The 16,544-nt window shown below is 47.1% G+C and overlaps 1 long non-coding RNA gene across 1 annotated transcript in view; it reads right to left on the bottom strand.

Moving 5' to 3' along the window:
* Positions 1–2,861: 2,861 nt before the first annotated feature.
* LOC119180871 (uncharacterized) overlaps positions 2,862–16,544 on the bottom strand; it is a 31,987-nt gene continuing 18,304 nt past the window's right edge. The window contains exons 2-3 of the long non-coding RNA XR_005111116.2: positions 12,513–12,588; positions 2,862–3,011 (exon numbers count right to left, since the gene is read on the bottom strand). This is a non-coding gene — a long non-coding RNA (uncharacterized LOC119180871). The remainder of the gene's footprint in view (positions 3,012–12,512; positions 12,589–16,544) is intronic.

The raw sequence follows: 16,544 nt of genomic DNA, 5'->3' as shown, positions 1-16,544 counted from the left end.
ATGATTGAGAAGTCGGCGCCAGTGTCGACCAGTGCTGTAACGTAATGTCCGTCAATGAAAATGCCAAGATCAGCACGTACAACTTCACTGGCATTAGTATTCGTCGTCGTATTCGTCGTCGTATTCGTCGTCGTATTCATCGTCGTATTCGTCGTGGTTGTCGTCATATCTTCTTGCGATGATAGGGGGAACTTTTTGGTGTCTCGACAATTGGCAACCTCACCCCCGGAGGTCGCAGCAGTTAGTTTCCCCGGCGCGGGCTAGGCGAACGGCCTCTGGTGACGCCCGCGTAGCTCTGAGGGAAGTCACGGTGACGCGCAGGAGATGGAGATCGCCAGCGACGCGGTGTAGTTGCTTGGCCAGTCGACAGTTGATCGGCATCGTGGGCACGACGGTCTTCAGAGCGGAAAGAAGCGGGACGAGAAAAGTTCCCGAAGCCGGAATCGCTATGACGGCAATAGCGTTCTCCGCAGCGGAAGCAAATAGGTCGACGGTCGGCCATGCGCCACAAGTCAGTTCGGCGAACTGGTGGTCGTCTCATGGAATCCCGTTGCCACCAAGGTACGGCCGCGGGTCGTGGCTGGAAGGGTGTCGCCACAAATGACGGTGGAGGACGACGGAACACATCAGCGTAGCTCGCTGGATGTGGCTCAGGACTTGGCGCCGGCTTGCCTCAACGGCTTGCTTCAACCCTTGGAGGACGAATTCGGCAACAGATCCGACGGGCGGTTGGGTAGGAGGGACGCAGAGGGCCCGAAGTTCCTCACGCAGTATTTCCCTAATCATTTGTCGCAGGGAACTTTCACACACGGCAGTGTTCTGAGCTGTCGCACTTACTGCCGTGTGGTTCGGCAGGCGGTCAAAGTGTCGGTATCGTTGTCGCAGTGCGCGCTCGATGACAGTCGCCTCTCTTATGAATTCATCTACTGTTGTAGGTGGATTTCGTACGAGGCCCGCAAACACTGGTTCTTTGACACCCTGCATTAGGTGACGCACCTTCTTCGCCTCGGGCATGTCAGGGTCAGCTCGTCGAAACAGACGGATCATACCCTCTGTGTACATGGCAGCTGTTTCGTTGGGTTTTTGTGCGCGAGCCTCAACCAGTTGCTGTGCGCGATCCCATCGGTCCGTGTTCAAAAATGTGGCGAGGAGCTTTCGATGGAAATCTTCCCAAGATTGGAAAATAGCCTCGTGGTTCTCGTACCACGTGCGAGCACTATCTTCCAGGGCGAAATATGCACGGCCAAGTTTGTGCTGTTTGGTCCAGTGGTTAGATACAGCGAAACGTTCGAACTGTTCAAGCCAGTCCTCGACATCCTCGTACTCTTCCCCATGGAAAACTTCAGGAACGCGAGGATGTTCAAGAGTCACCTGCGAGGGAAGAGTGGTCTGCGATGGAAGGGTAGCCGTGGATGTGGTAGGAGCTGCCATGCTGGTTAGAGGCGGAACAGGTGCGGACTCCGGACTTAGGCCTAGTAGGCGCCGACTGAATCGGTGCACCGGAGTCGTGACGAGGGGCTGGGTCTCTCGACTAGGTGAACGGGTCTGAGCAAGACTGTCTTGCATCCGGTTGTAGGCTCCAGCACCTCCACCAGTGTCACGACGTCAAAACAGAGGCCTTGCAGTAGAGACTGAGACACCAGAAGCAGGTCGATCTTTTTAATTAGAACGCGCAAGCGAGTTCTTCTTCTTCGTCAATTTCGTAGTCCTTCGCGGCACATGCACAACTGTCATCGTCTTTCTTGAGCAAGCACGTGACCATATCATATACCCGGACACTTCGTACCACGACCTCTGCAGAGAGGTTTTCGCTGCAGTGGCTACACAACAAAGCACTTGCCTCACGGCCCTCGGACGCAAGGGTATGAACGAGTGAGGCACTTGTGCTAATGCCATACATGTCCACCATCGTTTTTATTATCAGCAACTTTTGTCATCTATTCGCACCACACACACCTTTCACGGAATGGTCATGATTTTATTACTTGTATGTTTTTACCCGCCTTACCGCGAGGAATTTTATGGCCCCTATACAGCCACTAATCACAATCTTTGTCCACATTTCTTGTCCCATGAACTGGCGCTCTTTGGCCATCAAATGGCCTTTGCGCCAAAAACACCATATATCATCATCATACTGAATTTGGTATCGCGTCGTGACGTGATTAGATGACGAAGGTAAACGACACATCCAAACATGACAATCATGGCACGTAAGTCATGTACGGCATGATTTACCTCCACCTCGTAATGCTGTGCTGATTTTAAAGTGACATACCAACATTTCTCATTTATGCTTCGCATACCATCGATTGCCACTGTACGTTGGATCTGCCATTTTTTTACCCCTCTCTGTCCACGCGCGTACTTTTAAAACGCCCGCTGCGTGCCACAGCGTTCGTGTGCGACGCGGACCGCGTGTCACTGTAACATAGTAAACGTGTTACTCAGTAAACGAGGCACATCCCTGGTGTTGGAATGTGGCACACGTGCACGAGACCTCGATGTTGCGCACATGCGCAGCGTTTAAGTACGAGATTGGTCAGAGAAAGGCACGTGACCAAGCTGTGCTGGAAAATTACGGAGGATGAGCATGCACTGTGCTGTGGCTCGAGCTTCGACCTGTGGAGGTCACGAAGGTGAGCATCGCTACAATGACGAAAGCAGCAGCTGCCCCGTTTCAAAGGATGTGGGCGTAAGAAGGCCGGAAAGGAACCATCGACCTCTGAGGTCCCGAGTGAGGCTGCCCAGACTTGCGGCACCTGGCACAGCAGTTTTTGGGTCTGAGCCAACCGTCAAATATCTACTGAAGTCGACTCACAATGGATCTAGGAAATAAAATAACGGCTGCCAGTCATCTATGAAGTTTCAGATTGTTTATTTTAAAATTCATTTTCTTAACCTAGTTTGTAGGGTTTACACTCACGGTGTGTATTAAAAACAGAATTGACGACCCGGTCACACAGGCAGGGATACTCGCATTTCGACGGTCCATGATTGCAGGTTGGGCTCTGAAAGAGACGTAGAAGCATTGGATCATCTGCCATCTTTCAACATCCTATATATCTTACAAGCATATAAATATATATATATATATATATATATATATATATATATATATATATATATATATATATATATATATATATATATATATATATATATATATATATATATATATATATAGTGTGCATTGTTTATGCGTCCCATCTTTTCATCTGTACACTGTACATACTCATCGTCACTAGTCAAGCTTAGATTGTAAGGCACATACTCGAGACAATAAAGAAGAGTCTTGAGGATACTGGACGCCATCTTACAAGTGGTGGAGAGTGCTGCCCGATTCCTGCGTTCTCTCGCGCTCTCGGACAACCCCAGCGTCTTCTAGAACACATCCCTTGACCTCCGTTCAGGCCGCCGCATAAACGACCTGGGTTCGGTAATGTCGCAAGCCGACCAGCCCAGCGCAGCAGCTGCGCCACCGCTCGCACCGCCAAGAAACCCTTCTCACCTGGTCACCAGCCCTCAAAAGGATCCTCCGCTGTTCGCAGGGCTTCCGTGGAAGATTGGAAGACTGGCTCGAAGAGTATGACCACGTGAGTGCCATCAACAACTGGGATGAGCCTGCGAAACTCACCCACGTTGCATTCTACTTGAGCAGCGTCGCAAAAACGTGGTTTTTAAACCACGCGACAGATTTTTTGACATGGCGCGCCTTTACGTGCCAGCTCCGCCAGATTTTCGCCAACCCGTCGGTGCGCTCGGATATCGCCATGAAAAGGCTCGGTGCACGTGTTCAAAGCCCCGGCGAGTCTTGCACTTCTTACATTGAAGATGTTCTCGCCCTTTGCCGCCGCATCGACAACCATATGGCGGAAAACGACCATGTGCGCCACCTGCTAGAAGGCATTGCAACTGTCGCTTTTAAGGCGCTTGAGGTGCAGAATCCCCAGACCGTAGCCGATGTTGTAGCTACCTGTCAGCGCCTCGAGGAGCTTCAAACCACTCGGGTGCAACCTGATATGGCTGATCTCAGTTCGAGTCATGAGACAAAAAAGCTGGGTGCATTGATCCGCTCTATCATCCGCGAGGAACTTCATGCACAGGCTTCACCTCGCCCCCTTGATATCCGAACGACGCCACCTGCTAATAGTTTACGCGACATCGTGAGGGAGGAAGAGGCATTGATCACAGGTACACCAGTTCCGAGTTCACATCCCGTGCCCATTCAAAGTTATGCTCACGTTGCTGCAACGACACCTGCGCCCCAGCAAAGCCTGGCCTCGATGACTATCTCACCAGTTCCGAGCTCATATCCTGTGGCCAGGCCAAATTATGCTCAAGTTGCTGCTAGGACACCTGCACCCCAGCAAAGCCCAATGCAGCTACCAGCGGCCGAATTGCTTGGTTCGCTCAACTCACTCGCACCGCGACCATCTTCCCAGCCTTACAACGACTGGCGCACTATGCGGCCGACTTGCTTGTATTGTGGCATCCGTGGTCACATTTCAAGGTTTTGCCGACGCCGTCAGCGAGACAAAAGACGAAGCTACGATAACTTTGAACGGGACGACTTCTATCCCACTGGACCACCCTATCGCCGACTGTATCAGAACAGCACACGTCGGTCACCGTCTCCGCAGAACTTTGGCTCAGTTGGCAGTTCCCGTTTCTCACGTCAACGCTCACCTTCACCGATGCGGCGTTCCTCTTCTCTCCGACCTTCTGCTTCAATTTCTGACCGCCAACTGGAAAACTAAACAGTGCAGCTTCGGAAGGGAAAGCTGCATCTTTCGAACTGCGTCAAACTCCTCCGGACCACCCATCGAAAGTTTTATTATTGTACATTGAAGGTATGCAGACAGAGGCACTGGTGGACACAGGCGCATCACTTTCCGTAATTCGTGCAAACTTTTGTGCCCGCTTGAAAAAAGTTCGGACGCCATACGATGGCCCTCCCCTTCGTTGCGCAGATAGAGTCCCTATTCAGCCTTCAAGTGTTTGCACAGTCCGCGTTTTCATAGATGGCATCCTTCACCACATTCAGTTTCTTGTACTTCCTTGGTTCATTCGCACAGTAATTTTAGGATGGCACTTTCTTTCTTCGGCATCAGCTTTCATATCATGTCGTCAGGGAATAATTGATATGACAGCTACTGAGAGTTCATCCGATGTTGATCCATACAGCTTCCGTTTCGTTGCGGCCGCTAATTGTTTCATTTCGCCAGGAGATGAACAAATTCTCACGATCACTTCGGGTACAATAGCTAACGCTGACGTGTTGATAGCCCCATCAGTTCGCTCCAAACCTGCGGGGCTTACCATAGCACCCGGTCTTGTGCGGTTTAACGTCAGTGAAGCATTGGTCACCGCCTTGAACTCAACTTCATCGCCAGTGATGCTGCCTCAAGGCACTGCTGTGAGCTGCTTCGCTGACAGCAAGCCTTTTTCGCTGGTTTCCCTTCACGCAGAATCAACGCCTTTGTCTACTACAACTGATATGAAGGCTACCACTGTTGCTTTAAATGACACCATAAGTCCTCACCTCAATGCCGAGCAAAAGAGAGACCTCTTAGACCTTCTCCAAAAACACAGCCTTTTGTTTGACGTACATACCAAAGTTCTGGGCCACACCTTCCTTGCAGAGCGCAGCATCGAAGCCGAAGGCAGCTCCATTGTACGCCGCCGCCCATACCGTCTGTCTTCGGCGGAACGGCAAATATTGAGGAAAACGTCACCGACATGATCATATGGGGTATTATTCGACCTTCATCCAGCTCTTGGTCGTCTCCTGTGGTGTTGGTCCAGAAAAAGGATGGCTCTCTCCGCTTTTGTGTTGATTACAGAGCGCTCGATAAGATCACAAAAAAAGACGTATATCTGTTGCCACGCGAAGATGATGCCCTGGACTGCCTACAAGGCGCAGAATATTTCTCCAGCCTCGACCTCCGATCCGGGCATTGGCAAATACCTATGCGCGAAGCAGACAAGGAGAAAACAGCGTTTGCGACGCCTGACGGGCTTTACGAATTTAATGTCATGCCTTTTGGGTTATGCAACGCACCAGCAACATTCGAGCGCATGATAGATACCGTCTTACGTGGTCTCAAATGGAAGACCTGTTTATGTTACTTAGACCACATCGTAATTTATTCTTCTACTTTTCCACAGCACCTTAAGCGTTTGGACGAAGTTCTAACGTGCATTTAGAACGCTGGTCTACAGCTCAATACAAAGAAGTGCCACTTCGCCAGCACAAGCATCAAAGTATTGGGTCTCCTTGTCAGCAAAGATGGCGTTCGACCCGACCCCGACAAGGTTGCTGCCGTAATTAGTTTTCCACGTCTGGGCAATCAAAAATAATGCGAAGTTCCGTGGGCCTGGCGTCTTACTTCCACCGCTTCATCCGTCATTTCGCTGCCATGGCGGGGCCGTTACAAAAGCTTATGACGTCAGGAACGGCTTTCACGTGAACTGACAAGTGCGAGTGTGCTTTCTAAGCCTTTAGGTGTGCTCTGACATCAGAACCCGTCCTCCGTCACTTCGATGACAGTGCACCAACTTTCCTGCAAACAGATGCCAGTGGCCACGGAATCGGTGCTGTCCTCCTCCAGCGCGATGAAACATCACGTGAGCGAGTAGTTGCGTATGCCAGCCGCGCACTAACACCTGCGGAGCAGAACTACTCGATAACAGAGCAGGAATGTCTTGCTGTCGTTTGGGCCATCCAGAGATTTCGACGTTATCTGTATGGACGCCACTTCACTGCGATCACTGACCACCATGCCCTATGCTGGTTGTCCTTGCTGAAGAATTTCTCTGGACGCCTCGGTCGCTGGATACTGCGTTTGCAAGAGTACACTTTTGACGTTGTGTACAGGTCTGGCAAACAGCATCAGGATGCTGACGCTCTCTCTCGCTGCCCTCTGCCACTTTCATCTCCAACCACAAATCCTCAATGCCCCTCAGGTGATCAAGTGGCTTCCTCTTCAGCCACGTGATCACCCCTGGCCGTTGCTGGGTCAGTATCTTTAAACAACAGCGCCCAGTTCGCCGCGTGCCAACGTGACGACCCCTACTGTGACCGCATCATCGGATACTTGAATGGCTCGTCTTCTCCACCTAATGCCAGACTACGTCGCAGGCTAAGGCAGTTCAGGCTAGAGAACAACGTCCTGCAGCGCTATACTTACAATGCGGATGGGCATCGGTGGGTGCCAGTACTTCCCCGTTCGCTGGGAAAACGAGTTCTCGAAGCATTGCATGACGACCCATCAGCTCGACACTTTGGATTTCAAAAGACCTACAACCGCGTGAGGAGCCGTTTCTTTTGGCCTGGTCTTTCTACCTTTGTGTCCAATTATGTCGCTTCTTGCACACTTTGTCAACGCCGGAAACGACCAACTTCAGCTCCTGCTGGCCTACTACAACTCATTCCATGTCCCGATACACCTTTTGTCGTTGTCGGAAAGGACCTCGTCGGGCCACTTCCCGTAACGCCAGCAGGCCACCGCTGGATCGTCACAGCTGTCGACCACCTCACACGATACGCGGAGACTGCTCCTCTACGCACTAGCTCTGGATCAGACGTTGCCGCCTTCTATTTAGAAGCCATTGTGTTGCGTCTTGGTGCACCCCGCGCCTTGTTGAGTGACCGAGGCAAGGCCTTCCTGTCTACTATTCTCGATGAAATCCTAAAAACGTGTGGCACAGTTCATAAGACCACATCCGCTTACCACCCGCAGACAAATGGCCTGGCAGAGCGATTCCACTGGACTCTAATCGACATGATATCCATGTACATCAGACCTAACCACGATAACTGGAACAAAATCTTGCCATTCGTAACATTTGCACACAACACCGCTGTTCAACGAACCACCGGGTATTCACCTTTCTTCCTCGTCTATGGTCGTGCGCCGACATTCACCCTTGACGCCTCTTTCTTCTATGTAACGACAAAAACGTCCACGACTACGCCAAAACATTTCGTTTTCAGGCTCGCTGAGGCACGGCAGCGTGCTCAACTCAACACGGAGGCTAGTCAACAAGACCGCAAGCAATGCTATGACAGCTTCCGTCAAGACGTCACTTTCCGTCCTGGAGATGAAGTATTACTTTGGACGGCTGTTCGCACTCCAGGATTGTGTGAAAAGTTTCAGTCACGCTTTCTCAGACCTTACGTTATTACTGAACGGACATCTCCTGTCAATTACCTTGTCACTCCCGTCGAGGGTTCCTCGGACCGTCGTTACCGTGCCTCCGAGATAGTCCACGTTTCACGTCTTAAACCCTTTGTTCGCCGTACATTTCCCGCCTAAGTCTCAGCCGGGCCGGCCGCTCAAGTACGCGGGGAAAATAAGTGTGAGCATTGTTTATGCATCTCATCTTTTCATCTGTACATACTCATCATCACTAGTCAAGTTTAGGTTGTGGGGCACATACTCGAGACAATAGAGAAGAGTCTTGAGGGTACTGGACGCCATCTTACAGTATATATATATATATATATATATATATATATATATATATATATATATATATATATATTGATATACATGTGTGTTTGCAAAGAAGACAAAGAAAAGTACGCGTACGGCGCGTGCCGAACCGGGGTCGTCTACTGCATACCATTATCATGCGGTCGAGCGTACATAACAGAAATTAGCAGATGCCCTAATGACAAGACAAGAGAGCAAGCGGTGACACTAGAATGAAGCCCTGCGGGAACTTTTGCCTTTCAAAACACCACTGTGATTGCGCGGGCACAGAACATGACACGAATAACTCAGCAAGAAACAACGACAGCATAACGCGCGAAGCTTTAGAAGGCATGGTCATCGATGAAAGTGGAAAATCATGCGTCAGCGCTTCTTTCATATGCTAGTAATCTAAAATGAAAAAGTTTGATGCTCACGAACAAGCATTCTGGGAATCAGTGAGCCTTTTAATCACTACCAACTGCCATAAATATGCAATGAATTTTTCAATGAACGTTCAGTTGCTATTCCATCGGTGTGTCGTCTTTGTGTCCTCACCAATGTTGCTAGCTGGAACCTCCTCACTATGAGCGACCAATGGCGTGAGGCAAACGCAATTCTCCTACGTAAAGTTTTAACCAGCTTCACTTCAGCCATGGAACATCGCTTTACCGGAATCGTAACGGCATCATGTACAGCGATACCCGCAGTTGAACACAAGCTGCGCTGCAGGCTTCTATTTCGTTGAAAAAGAACTCTAAATGAAGCATTGACATTTACCTCAAACACGATGGCAAGCACGGTGCTTCGAGACGCAAATGGGCTATTCACGGCAACACAGCAATCGAAATTCACAAACACTATCCCACCACTTCGCTCTACATTGCTTTTAGTCAAAGTTGCCGTAGTTTCAGCTTGTGCTCTAGGTATAGCAGATTGTCAATAAATTCGCCGGCCAAAGGTATAGCAGATTGTCAAAAAGTTTGCCGGCGAAAGTTTTGTAAAATAATAAGGTTAGAAATCACCTTCTGTAAATGTGATCACTGATTAGTGCGCATGTTTCGTTTTGTGAAATTGTAAAAAAAAACAATTGCTTTATATAAAATTTCACGTTAAATGAGGCATACTGTTTTTTAATACGATAATAGGCGCTGGGCAGACACATCGTCTTTGAGATGTTCATTCCTACTTCGTTACTCCAGTGCGATGGTGACGGGGCACGTGAATTGAACAACATCGATAACACCCTTGACGGACTGGAAGATGCGGAATTCTTTGCCTCTCTAGAGCTCAAGGGCGGATACAGACAGATAGAGGTAGATGAACGAGATCGCAAAAAATTGGCAAATCCCGGGTACAGTGGGAATCGCTTATATGCGAAGCACAAACGAGTAACAATCATATGCCACTTTAAAATCAGCACAACGTTACGAGCAGACGTAAATTATGCCATACGTGACATACATGTCCTCATTATATTGTTTGAATGTGTAATTTACCTTCGTCGTCTACTCACTTCACGTGATGCCAAACTTGGTATATGTGAAGCTACCTAAATGGTCGGGAGTGCTATATAAGTGTGGCATGTAGTCATGTTCTGACATGAAACGCCTCTCATGATTACGATGTTTGCACTAGTCATGCATCTTTATTTATTTACAGCTCGTACTACCAAATTTGGTACATCTGAGGCTAGAAAAACAGCCGCAACGCATCATGAGCGTGGCATGTAGTCATGTTCTTATATGACACGCATCTCATGATTATCTTGTTTGCATTAGTCATATACCTTCGTCATCTAGTCACGTCCCGTAATACCGCATTTTGTATATATGAAGCTAGCGAAACAGCCGTGACCGTATCATGAGCGTGGTATGTAGTAATGTTGTTACATGCCATGTAATATCATGCATGGCATGATTTATTTCAAAGTTAAGATCTGTCACTTGTGCTCGCCTTGAAGTTATGTGACACTATACCAGTTTTTGACCATGTCATGCGAACGAGACCACCGCAAGAGCAGCAAAACCACGAAATGGAAATCATTACATTCATCACATAGATATCATAATTTTCATGATATGACTCATCATTATTGTTCGTCATACAGCCACGTTATGCCATACCAGTCTTGGTATTGGTACCATTATCCAAACGGCCAGGAGAGCTAAAAAGATGTACGTGGCTAAATAGATAGATGATAGATATGCGCTAAGTTGCTGAAGTTCGCTAAGAAATGATTCGCATTTAAAAAACAACTTTTTCCACCTCAGATGGTTCGCCACAGGGTCGAAGGAAATGGACGTGCGTTGCGTCGGCTCCCTGAAAGAACCATTTTTTTTCACGCGGAAAAGACAACGGCCGGTTGATAAAGTGCTGCGTGTGTTTGCAGGCGTGCTCAGAATCCTGTGGCTACCATTCTCAAGACTGTAAATGCATTTCAAAGGATTTTATTGCGCCTTTGGTGTTTAGCCACGTCGTGCGTCTCGCCAATTATACCGTTCGGCCTAGCGCCGAGGCGGCCGGAGCGGCGTCCGAGGGCTCCAAACGTCGGCTCGTAGAACGTCTGCGGAGGCACTATGACGATGGAAGCGACTGTTACCGGTACAGATGCCGATGTAGCAGAATCGCAAAAGCTCGGACTAGGTGACGAACGAAAGTGACGAAACGTGTGGCGGAGCTTCAAGAGATTCAACAGCGAAAACGCGATGGCGCCACCCGGAATGGCGTCTACCAGCAGTATAGATGTGGGAAAGAAGGCAGGACAGTGTCGGCCGGCTGCAATGGCGACAATCATGATGTAAGTGGAAGACCCTCACATAATGTGGCGGGAAAAAAAGGTCGCGGAGCGGTCAGTAGCGCACCTCCCGCGTCTTCTGAACGCGGACCATGGTATCTATCTTTAAACTGCCTAGCTAGTTTGAAATAGCTGAGGTCTACACACGATTAAGGGTATAATGAAAAAAAATGTATTACACGCACATGTACACTGCAACACACGTCTTCATTGATCAATTTCAATGTTCAGACTGCCCCACCTAACCAAATTCTCTCTTTGAAGAGAAGGCAGTGCACTCTTTTCTGTCTGGGTTCGCGCTCCACGGTGAGTCTGGCTCTCGTATGTCAACGGTTCCGTTTTCGTTCGCGGTTTCGAGTTCTGGGAGAAACCAACATATGTAGATTGTTACATCGCATGGCGTTTGGAGCTCTCCTACTTTGTAACATCTTTCCTCCAAAAATGAGCCTTGATCATTTTACATGTGTCTCCAAAGGGTAGAGGAGTTGGAATAACTCTGCGACCGGACGTCGCAGAGTTATTCCAGTGGAATATATTGGTGCGTTTGATTTTGAAGTGAGTCTGGAGGAGAAATATTTTAGTGATTCCGAGTCCGAATGAGTCTTGCTCATGAAAGTTTTGTTGGGCCTGAGTCTGCGTAAGCGCTAAGTGTAAAATATATTTCATAGGTCCATCTGAGTGAGCGCCTCAATTTTTGACGATCTATGCATGCGTGTTTCTATGTGCCCTTTTCCATTACTTGATGCTCGTTGAATCACGGGCTTGTCAGTGATTGGCCTTAACTGATCGGGCAATCTGATTTCTTATGTAGGTCAAGTGTCATTTCTTGTGGGCACGTCCAATGTAGGCTTTCATTGATACATTTGATCGTTTTACGCATGGCCTTCGCTGTCTCTTTTGGTAACAATAGTGTTAGCTCTTGCTAAGCACGTTTCATACGAGTTTCAATTCGTCCGAGTTTCAAGAACATACTTAGCACGTCCTTGAAACTCCTCCAATTTTCGGTAAAGGGGAAAGAAGTTAGGAAGGAGCGTTGCGCAGTGTGATATGAACAAAAAGGCTGATGTGTCAGCTACGCCCAAGCTAAATTTTGCTTCCACCATTTTTCAAATAAGAGGGAAGTCTCCACATTTTTGTACCAATGCCGAGTGTTTTTTTCAAATTTTTTTCACGTCATGGTCGGAAATACGAGGCTTCCAAGGAAGATAATAAAGAATTTTCAACAAAATACTTACAAATTGTTTACAATACCTTGGATCACTTTTGTTTGTTATCGTATATTCATTGTTTGTAGAAGCACCGCAGTGGCAACTGTAAATGTACAAAAAAGTTTTTGAACTAGTGTTGGCAAGAATAACGCTATATGCATTTCGCGACAGTTTTGTTTCCCATATGACCTTCCGTAAACGTTCACGTTTACGGAAGGTCATATGGGTCATATGGTCATAATCGTTTTTCTATCATGGAGGAAGAAAAAGCTGGAAAGGGGCATTAACATCACGCTCTGTGAAGTCGAGGTGAAGGCCAGATTTTCCTCTCTTGTTTATATGTGATTAGTGAAGTATAGGGTGCAGGTCTCCTTCTCCGGATCGAAAACCACATGTGCTGCACAGCATGCGCGTCGTGGCAATGCGAAACCAACAGAACGGGGCTATTCACGCTGAGCCAGCGTACAGAAACATACATAAAAACGGGACACTCTCGTAGGGCTCTGCGGCCCTGCTACTGCGCTGCTTTCAGCGCCACAAGTGGTTGGCTAGACCCGGTATTGTGTTCAGCATAAATAAAATAACATTTTTTCGTCCACACCCTGGGATTTTAACCGGGACCATGATGCTCCGAAGGCGAGTTTCTTTACCACTAGGCTACACACCTTTTTTCTTACGTCTTTACTTCACCAGGCTACACACCCATGCCTCCACAAAGTGAATACATGTACAGTACATCTAAACCAAATGTGCCTCTTTGTACAAGACATATGCTAAAACACAACACTTCCTAGTCATACTTCGCTTCTTTCTGTTGTAAGGCATTGAATGTCCTAAGTGGAACATGGTGTAGAGCGGATATAATGATATTGCACAAGTTAACGAAATTTCTTCTTTGCGAAAAATTGAAGTAAACCTCAACTCTGCAATTTTCTCCTGAGGAGGCTATTACATATATTAACAAAAAAGTGAAAGCGAGCATGGGTACGTCATTTAGCGGTTGGTCAGACCCTTTTTTGCTTGGCCGTGAAAAGGCCCTAGTGGCCGTTGTTTATATAGTATATTTTTCTATGGGGCTAGTGCGATACCATTGGTGAAATCATATTGTATACGAGTATGAACAGTGAGTAACAGCTTACTGACAAGAAAACAAGCAAAAGACGACGGTTGCGAGATGCACCGACTACGACGAATGTGGTGTAAATACTTTTTTTTTTCATTTATCCGCGCACTGCACAGACAACATGATCGGCCATGCACCGCTTTTTATGGTTTCATTCCGCTCTTCAAGCGGCTGAGGCACGCCCAGTCATCGCTTCACGTAAACGCTCACCGGCGTCAGCAATGTGCAACCACATTGATCTCGTACACGGTGCAAACACGTAAGACTTGAACGTGGTCGCTCTAACGCTGAGAGTAGACTGCTTGTAGGCGAGCATAGCAAGCGAACTATAAAATGCGTAATACGCACATTCTGGTTGTTACTGGGCACGTATTGAACACGAAACTACATATGTGCACCTGACGTCGTGTTTGCGTCTTGCAGAGCACAAATGTTTCGTTCGTTGTCAAAAGCAGGAAAACTGCGCAAACAACACTGACCAGCATGGCGTTTATCGAGGTTTCGTGGTTTTATAGAGCTCAAATGCAGTTTCGCTGAGCACTGAGCATATACTTTATCTACCGCATGACACATAGATAGATATACGTGCTTGTTCTACGCACTGTTGAGGCACATGCCTAGTGATATGTTATGCAAACGTTACTAGGAGTACAATAATCACCTGGGGAACACTGCGCAGCTAACGCGTTACAAACCACGAATATTGTTCGTCACGGCTCCGTGTGAGACCATACCACCACCGCTCACTGTTAGACTAGCTACACTGCACAACGCGTAACCATAACAACGCCACGATTGCGTCCAGCAGATACCTTTCCACCACACTTTTCACCTAGCACGCCGGCTGGGCATGCCCTGTCCTTTTTTTCCCATCCTCCATGTGTTAAACGCAAAAAAGTCCGCCGTTGCAAAAAATAAATAAAAAGCTTTTGTCAATATTTTAACCATTGATCTCTCCCAGCAGAATAACACTGCTTAGCCATTGTTCTCCACATTACACTATATTATTTGACTTAAGTCGCAGTTGTAAAAAGGAAATATATATCACCTAAATTCACGAGATGACTACGTCATAGTTATCTCATAGATCTCAAGTAGTTACAGGTTGCGTAATTTCAAAGATATGACATACTTATACATGAATCCTGACACTTTTTAAATATGTTGCTAAACTATAAACATGTTGCGTAGTTAATTAAATATGTTGCTGCCTTGCTCGTACAAATTTTTTCGACATTTTTGTCTCGCTATTATTTTATTTCAATGTTTTATTTTGGTGTTCATTCATTCATATTGGTATTGGTGTTCATTGTGGCATTTTTCTTCATGTATATTTTAGCCGGGGTTTTGTTTGTATCCACTATACCCCATATGCAACTTTTTTTGTATTCACTTCCACCCACGGCTGCGTAAGGTCTGAAAACCAAACTGACGTTATTGTAATTATAAAATAAACAACTAAATAAATCCAGCAAGCAGCACACCAGACAAGAAGCATTTTTTTAGAAAACGAATATAAGGCGTGAGAAGATGGCTGAGAAAGTAATACGAAGAAACAACAGGACACTGAACTTACGTTATTGAGCATGTTAATCATGGTTTGCAATGAACTAAATACAGCTAAATGTAGGTTCATGTCTTATATTACAAAACAACTTCGCGGTAAGGGCGATGGTGTGAACTCTATCACAGAAATCAATAGTGTTATAAGAAGGAAGTCTCGAAGTTCACTCTACTTAGATGCGAACCATCTTAGAACAGGGTTTCATGCGGTGTGCGGCGTGACCACCCGTACTGCGCATGCACATACCCTTCCCCTCTCTTCTCTCATACACACCCTCTTTCTCGGCACGCAAAACCAACACAGCCTGCGTCGCTAGCCTAAGCTCGCCCAGCCTTCATTTTCTTCTACGCACCCCTCCCCACGACGTTTACACCACCATTGCGCATAAGCGTCTCCTCCCTCTCTGTCCTCTGCTATGCTTCTCCCCTCTCGCCTCGCAACGCCGCAGAAGGCAGAATCTGCTTACAAGTTTCTTGACTGAAAAACCGACTGCTCGCGTGGCACAACCGTTCACTGGCCGCATATATAGACACTGGATCGTGACTTCCGAGGTAGTGCCTGTGGCAAATTTCTCCCTGCGTTGAAATAAGAAAAATCGTGGATTGCGCGAGAACTGAAAGCGGACTGCGGGTTCCTAGGTCCAATTAGTTTCTTCTGTCTCTCCTCTGTCTCTCCTCTAACTGAGGCCGGAAATAGTACGAGGAAAAAATGGGACATCATTAATTCCTTTTTAAATAGGAACCCACGTTCGAAAAAAATAGCTACAGTTCTTCATAATGATGTCACTTATAGTGATCCAGCTGACATCGCCGATCAGTTTGCAAACTTCTTCTTTAACGTCGAGCACACCCTACCTTTATTAAATGAAATGGCCTTAGATCGCTTACCCCATTCGTTCTTTCTGTTTCCCAGAACTCCAGATGAAATAATTAGCGTTATAGGTACCCTAAAAATGACGAGTGCTGGCCTTGACGGCATTCACCCCTCCCATGCAAAAATGGTAGCTCACCTTATATCAAATGTATTCTCTTCAATTGTGAATTTAATGTTTAGAACAGGTGTTTTCCCGCATGAACTGAAGCAGGGTAAAATAATCCCCGTACATAAAAAAGGAGATGCTTCGTTATTGAATAACTACCGCCCCATTTGCATCTTACCCTTTTTGAGCAAAGTAATTGAAAAACTGATCTGTACACGTCTCACAAATTACCTAAACAAATTTAATATACTATCGCCTTGTCAATTTGGCTTTCGTTCTGGCTACTCCAGTGACCTTGCGCTAATCTCACTTACTGACCAATTAAAAAAGGCTATTGACAACGGTTACTATGCGGGCGGTGTTTTCAACGACCTAACTAAAGCTTTTGATTCA

This window comes from Rhipicephalus microplus, chromosome 10, assembly GCF_043290135.1.
Source record: "Rhipicephalus microplus isolate Deutch F79 chromosome 10, USDA_Rmic, whole genome shotgun sequence".
Classification (NCBI taxonomy): Eukaryota; Metazoa; Arthropoda; class Arachnida; order Ixodida; family Ixodidae; genus Rhipicephalus; species Rhipicephalus microplus.
Note: the sequence above shows the minus strand (reverse complement) of the source record. Positions and strands in the feature narration are given on the sequence as shown.